The sequence below is a fragment of the Notothenia coriiceps genome, unplaced genomic scaffold (assembly GCF_000735185.1).
Source record: "Notothenia coriiceps isolate Sejong01 unplaced genomic scaffold, NC01 NC01_scaffold00006102, whole genome shotgun sequence".
NCBI classification, from domain to species: Eukaryota; Metazoa; Chordata; class Actinopteri; order Perciformes; family Nototheniidae; genus Notothenia; species Notothenia coriiceps.
Window position 1 is genome coordinate 79,944 of NW_011338803.1, and position 7,036 is coordinate 86,979.

Sequence of the window (7,036 nt, forward strand, 5' to 3'; positions counted from 1 at the left end):
ATACTTTTTCCAAAATAAGGTCCACCGGAAAGGCCGGGACTTCGCCTCTCTATTGCGATTCACACCCACTGAACTGATTACCCAAGATCCTCAGCTATGGTTTAAGCTCGGTCAGTGGATGTTTTAGCCGCAATGCACGTTGGGATATGGTGTTTATGCGATATGAAATGCGAAAAACATTTACAAAAAATAAAATAATACTTTAATCTGAGTGTACTTGCTTTTCTCTTTGGAAGTCATCACATAACGGCTTTGTAATACACGGTTCGGCTGCATTAAAATTAAATATTACACATCTGCCGTAGTTCTTCATTTATAGAGCCCTGATTTGAAGACTTCTAGACAAACTGAAAGAAATGCCACCGAAACTGAATATGTGACGTGGATCATAAATATATCAGCAATTAAACAACATCTCCAATTTCTCTTCACACAATACGTCTCCTTGCAGTATCAACAATGACTTGGCTGATTTTTATATTTGATCCAATTGGTAAATAGGCTATATTTACACCATAACGGTGCACAGTTTATAGACAGGGACTTGTAGTTTTTAAAGATATTACTGATTTTCTTTGAATATGAGAATATAAATACTGAGTTGAGAGAATAGTCAGGGGTTTTGGGTGATGGGAGACACATCTATGGATTCAGAATTGCAATAGCTTACCATTAAATGTCAGATATACCTTTCTGTCTATGATGTTTTACAAATCAGATATTAATGTGTAGAAGTAAAACATGTGAAATAATATAGCAATATCCTGTAAAATTATGTGAAAACATGAATAAAACTACACATCTTCAGATGTTATATATACATAAGTGTCCTACACTAATAATACAAAGTTATTAACTATTACCCAGCTAGACATTTTATGTTCTAAAAACATTCTGAGAATGTTACATTCATTGTTCTGGGAATTTTTTCAGCGGGAAGTTTTCTTTTGGTTCCCGAACGTTCTCTAAAAACATTCTTAAAATGTTTGCGGTAATAACCTTCTTACAATGTGTTTGTGTTTGTACATAAAGACATACATATTCCTGTAATTGTTCAACTCCAAAATTCCTGGTAAGGGAGGTGAGCGCACTGTGGTCACGTGGTATTATGGATTTTGATAGTTTGAGGCTGGTAACTATTGGAATTTGACTTTTAACACATGTAAAAGGATTAAATCGGGAATTCAGCGTGTGAGAAGGGCTAACATTTGTTGATTAGAAAAGGCCGAGGCAGTGCCTGGAGTGGAGGGGTTATGCAGAGTGGGAAAACAGTTGTTCCCAAGGTAGAGGAGGCCTGGGCTGGGTCTTGGGAGTGTGGGAAGACTTGGATTCCTCCTGGGAAGCCATACAACAAAACGGGCAACAAACCTTTCAGGCAACAATCAAGGCAGGGAATGAGTGCGAGGCTGCAGGGCTTTCATTAGCTGTGCTGATGCACGTTGCAGGTGTGGTTGAATTGGAGCATTGTACCCAGGCCGTGTAGTGTAGACCANGTTATGACATCCTAAAGTGGCCAAAATCTGATCAGCTCATTTTCAGAAAGGTTTTTATATAAATGGATCAGGACAAAAAGTGAGTGAAACTTTTTTCCTGAAACTTTCAGAATCTCTTTGCACAGAGGGGACACATATTGATGTATAAAATACATGAAAAAGTGGCTTTTGCATAATAGGTGACCTTTACATTTGCAGGACTTTAACGTGTTACAGTTTTCACTTTGAGGCCAAGAAGGAAGGAAATGCCAGTCATCATAATGTGATCATGTTATCACCAGTCTGCAGCAGCAGTGGAAGTGACAGATGGTGTGTAGCTGTGTGTGAGAAGGTTTGTTTTGGTGCGGTACAGTAATGTATGCAAAGAATGCAGAGGAGAGCAATGCCTTGCACATATACAAAGCTCGATATCATCATAGCTTTAGTTAAAATATGTTATACATCACTGCCCTAATGCATTTATTACCCCATACAAATCTGCTCTGATTTTATGAAGCTGTAAAAGCTAAAATGAGCAATGAGCTAATCCTATTCTGCGGAGGGATCTAATGGTTGTGCAGTGGGTGCTTTGAAATACAACAGCTTATTACATAGTTTTGCTGAAGAAGGATAACCTGTTCTCCAAAATGTATCCATACAATTGCACTAATTAAACCTGAAAAGAAAAATCACATCCATTAAACATGACATGTGTCCTCATAACGTGGGTCCATTTCCCAAGAGATGTGGTTCCCCATTAGAGCAAGTTCCTTTAAAACAATTATTGACAGCGATACTGTCTCCGTTGTCTTCCAATTAATATGAGTTACTTGCTGAAAGACAGCGACAAACTGAATGATATTACTGCTGATTGTTTGACTGACTTGGCAATACAATTAAAAGAAACGGATGGCACTTTTTTCCTGAAACATGGTGCAAGTAACACAAAGTATGTGAGGTCTAAATAATGCACTGAATTTTGAGTAACCATAAGCCCCCAAATTTCTCAATAACTTGGTTGGCATAACGACCTCAACCCAAGCCCGAAGGAAGTGCGCCGAGTGTTGAAGCAGTGGCCAAACGGTGGTACCACAACTTTAAGTCAGTGACATCATTGGGCCCAAAAATACTTTTTCTAGTTGTACAATGTGCTAAAAGCCGAATCCAGAGTTATTTTTCCTCATTCCTTTGACTTGGGCGCGGGCTGAAGCAAACGCAAGTATGCAAGCTCTATAGGCCCAATGCGCATACTTTTGACCTCGAAAGTCAGGCCATTTTGACTTCATGCACCACTGATTAACTTTCATAGAATTACTTTATTTTCAGTTGCTGTATCTTTATACATCCACAGCCTCACTCCCAGTAATAGAGTAGTGTTTGGAGCCAATATATAACAGCACAAGCACAAAAAAGGTGTACAGCTGACTAAAAAAGAGTTCTTGATATTAGATAGCATAATGAAAATGTTAACTACAACTATTGTTTGACCTTTTTTATAGATATAATGTATGTAGAGACACATACATACACTATATCTCTTTTGTCTGTTTCTAATAAACCAGCTTCATTCACCTTATACCAATTGCCATTGCCTATCGATTGTAGGAAGGCCACTATTCTACAGTAGTTCCGCATGGGGAAGTGTATTGACTACAGGGGGCTGCTGTGTGTTGCAACATTAAGGAGAAAAGATGAGTGTGTCTGTCCTGTTATGATGGATGGCCGTGGGCTGCGGAGGAGCTAATTGGCTCTTGATGAGGCTGGTGTTGCAGAGAGAAAGCATACCAGGCTAGATTAGCACATTAGCAGGGTTAATCAATGAGGAAATTAAGGTGTACTGTTTCTCCCTCACTGTTCCTCTTTTCTGTTTTTCACACACTTCTTTTTCTTTTATGTTGCTATGATGCAGTTCTCACATATTCAATAGCCTTATCTCATGTACACCTTATGTTGCTCACATAATACTCTCTAATAATGTTAAAAGTAAACATCGGCAATGTATGACTCTTCTTTTAAAGATATATTGACATTTAAAGAAATTTCTAATTTCATACAACTTGCCAGGTGAAATTAAACAAAACATTATGCGTTGTGCAAGTTTAACTGCCAGACCTAGCATTTGGACACCGAAGAAAGATAGAGCAACTCGAGCTCCCCATATTTTATGTATTTTGTCTGTGCATATCCATTTTGTTTACTAACAACAATACAATAGGCCTATGCTATCCATTTTCCAGACATTGATCCAAAGGAGCATACAGTTACCAACAAGCATTCATATCTAATAGCCATATGGATGAAGAGGAAGGTGATACGTTGGTTACATTTTATCCAGTTTGTTTTTGTCTGATCCTGTCCTTATAAAGGTTTCAATAACGGTAGGAGTCCAGGAGCTTATGATGTTTTTACTGGAAGAAATTGTGAAACTGTAAAAGCAATATGGGATAAAACACAGACATTTCCTATAACAAACAACCACAACATATAGGTAAAGTATCTAGCATTCTCCAACAGGTCTAAGTGTTGATGTAACAATTTCAGTTAAACATAGGAACTACCCTGCAACTGCACCAGTATGGGTTGCCAACAGCACCATAATGTTTAACTGAAACCAACCATAGTGTAAATAGTCAGAATAGTGTAATTCCCAGGAATAGCTATAGAGTCCTATTACTGAGCCGTTGAGCAAGGCACTGAATTCCACCTGTTAACTTGTCACTGAAAATAGGGTCTTACTTCAGCCAAGTGTCACAGATGGGATACAAATGAATAACCAGTTAAGGATTATACCATATTACCACACCACTAAATTAATTTCAGACATCAGAACAGGACAAAAATCTTTAATTATCGGGAATTAATAAAGAGCGTGTAGTTGCATTGTATTTCACCAGCCTCTACTGAGCAGAGGAAGAGTGAGATGAGCAGTGGCGCAGTATTCTAATTTAAACTCTTGCTGAACCTTGCATTTGAATTCTTTTGAAATCCTCCACAGCCCCATCATGCAATTTTAAACACTCTATCAGCATATCCTCTTTTCCAGTTATTGTAGCATATTTCCTAAAATAGATTTTGCTGAATTTGACTCTGTTTCAACCTCCTTACTTTCTTTGTCTTTTATATTTTCACTTTGTTTCATTTCCACATATTCATCCAACATCTTTTTGTAGAACACTGCCCCCACATTCTCACACCTGCTCTCCTTCTTTTTGTTGGTTCTCATCTTCCCACATGTAACCCCTTTATACATAGCACTTGGCTTTTTCTTCCCACCCATACATCTATACATTTGTCTATTGTCAAAATTTCCTGCACTGGATCTACAGTGGTGTATTGTTGCTGTGTGTTGCTAAAACTTGATTGGTAACAGACTCAAATGTTGTCATCGTTTGAATATGACACAGGTGCCACTGTAAGGAACAGTCAGATGTCCAAACATGGATATATTGTTCAGTATTTTTATTTTTTTTATTTAGCCAACATGCAGGATCTGACATGACAAACACAGATCAGACTATACAGATGGAATAACAGGGTAACGTTTTGGAACTATGTTCAGGGTGAAAGACAAAATGAAAAGGTTGGTGAAGGAATTTACACCTTCAGTCATTTAAATCGTCTGAAATTCAAAAGGTTATCCTATTATGCTGAGAAGGATGCTGTGTGTGTGTGTGTGTGTGTGTGTGTGTGTGTGTGTGTGTGTGTGTGTGTGTGTGTGTGTGTGTGTGTGTGTGTGTGTGTGAGATAAATTAGAAAGTATGGATTTAATTGATCTCCTAACCTGCAGTCTCAAAGTATAATATGGTGAAAACTGTATGTTGAGGGGTTAATTATATGAGGAAACATACATGGCAGGCAGGCTTTGATGAAGCTGACAGTTGGTCGGCTCATCTCTGTTTCTCTTTTCTTCTTTTTTACTCATGATGAGGACACAGACAACAACAAGCATAAGCATTCTGGTTGCAGTTGATTGTGACTTGCTGTACTTCGGGAATGTATTTTTACAACTAGTATTTTTTAAAGTCTTATTCTCATAAAGGTGGCCATTCTGACTGTATAAATCAGACCAATTAAACACCATAAAAATCCCTCCCAACTTTAAAAGGAGACAGGAAATTATACATGTAAATGAGCTTTCCTAATTCATGTCTATTCCCAGTTGTGGATCAATTAGCAAGATCAGAGAGGCCTTCATCATTCTTCAGGACCATTTCAGGGTCTTTGGGACTCACCTTATAATAGAGGTGGACGGTAGAGATGGACTGGGGCAATCTAAAGGCTCAATCCTTGAGGAGAGAAGGGCGGAAATCAGAGGTCAATCCTCCTCTGAGACACTTGTCATCCACACTTTTTTATATAAGAGTTTTAAAATAAGCCCTCAGACAAGGTTAAGAACATAGAGAAACAGGCGTCTGTACAGGAAATGTGCCATGTTACACTATGGAATGACCAATATATGTAAATATGTCAATTTGACCAAACATCAACTCAAGGTTGACTGAAGGGTGTGTGTCCATATAGCGTATTTCTCTTGCAGAAAAGCACTGGCATGGCGCTGGGGATCGCTTACAAGCTCTCCATCAATTTGTTGACGACAAATCACCGGTCTCGCTACCGTTGTATGATAGACTAGTGTAGCCCCTTTACTTTTTATTATCTAGCTGGGTTACTATCTTTTTGACATTATGACATTATTTTGTTTACCATGAGCACCACCTTGATGATCGCCTGAATGGAGTGACATGCTAATACCTCTCTGAAAAGTTCTGAGATTTAAAATAAATAGTTATGCATATGGTAGCAACAACCCAGCTAGCGGGGAACGTTCTCACAAGTTTGGCTAACGTTACCTATTGGTTCTAACAAGGTTTTAAAGAAACATTTTAATCTGATGTTCAAAGAACCTTTTTAGGATGTTTATTTCTTCAAATAATGTTCCTATAAGGTTTAAGGTTAACTAAGACATAACGTTTTAACTGCAACATTCAGAGGATGTTTGAGGATGTTATTAAGGCCTGAGATGACAGAAAGTTTTTTATAAAATGTTCCTTTAATGTGATATGTTAACAAAGGTGGAACGTTTTGCCTGTAACATTCTAAGGATGTGTTTTGGACGTTGGGGTAACACATTAAAGATGTTCTTTATAAAACGTTCCCTCAATGTTACATAATAACAAATGAAGAACATTTTCAAAGCAACATTCTGAAAATGTTTTCAGGATGTTATTGAGGCCTGAGATGAGAGAAAGGGTTGTATAAAATGTTCCCTCAATGTTACATGATAACAAATGAAGAACATTCTCCAAGAAACATTCTGAAAATGTTTTCAGGATGTTATTGAGGCCTGAGATGACAGCGTTAATGGGTTGTTGCAGGTTTTGTGCAGAAATCTTACAAAGACGTCCGTCTACAAGGTGGACACAATTGGATAGTGTAATTTTCCTTGAAAATATTTTGTGAAAGACAGTAGGAGTCCGGAGTTATTGTAGACTTTGGGACAAAGTCTGACGAGAAGAACCTGCTTACTAGAAAGTATAGACAATAAGTACATTGTAACCCCTTGT